This window comes from Atta cephalotes (genome assembly GCF_000143395.1).
Source record: "Atta cephalotes unplaced genomic scaffold scaffold00008, whole genome shotgun sequence".
NCBI classification, from domain to species: domain Eukaryota; kingdom Metazoa; phylum Arthropoda; class Insecta; order Hymenoptera; family Formicidae; genus Atta; species Atta cephalotes.
The window spans coordinates 1,422,805-1,423,780 of NW_012130072.1; positions in this window are offsets into that span (position 1 = coordinate 1,422,805).

The following is a 976-nucleotide window of genomic DNA, read 5'->3' on the forward strand; positions in this document are numbered from 1 at the left end:
TTTATTACCTTACGTTAACTTACGTAACTTAATTAGTTAGTTTAGTTTAGTACTTCTACTTACGTACGTAGACGACTATATATTCTCTTTCTTCTCTCTCTCTCTCTCTCTCTCTCTCTCTCTCTCTCTCTCCCTACCCCTCCCTCCCTCCCTCTCTCTCTCTCTCAAAAATTACAGAAACTTGTGCCGGATACAAAATACCGCGTAAATAGTTATTCGAAGGAACAAAAGCTAATCGTGATTCCTATCCCATCGCGATATCCTATCATGTAAAGAAAAAGAAATGCGACTTCTGTCCCGTTTAGATGATCCTCATTCGATCGATATCATCACAATTTGCATGTCCCTCGGCAAACAACACAGGAGCGCTTCTCATCTGAAACGCGATACAAATCCACAACAAATTCGCACGCGACCATAGGTAAGTATCGGTCAATCAAGCACCATTGTGTGTCAGCGGTGTGTCCACAAGTATCTACGAAAGTTAAAAGGAAAGACTTAGTATCGATTTGCGGAAAAATCGAGAGAAGCACATACGAAGAAGTACATATATGACGCATGCCACATGAAAGAAACATTCTTTGAAACGCGCGCTGTAATGCTATATATGTATTATAACGCGTCAAAGTACATTTCACGTGCGCGACATGAAATAGATGATAAAGGGAGAATTTTTTCCGATAAAAAAAAAAGCCGAATCAGAGCATCACGCAAACATATAAAAAAATTCATCGTTACACGGCCATACGCGCAGCACAAGAATTTCTATTAAATTTATTGACACACGCTACCTCACGCTACCTTACGCATATTTCAAGATCTTCGTAGATGTTCTTTGAAAACATAAAATTCTTATTATTTTTCAATTTTATATTAAATATAATATAAAAAAATAATTAGAAATAATAAAATTTATATATTGAATACAAAATTTATATATAAGATTTATATATCTAATCTAAAATTATATAAAATA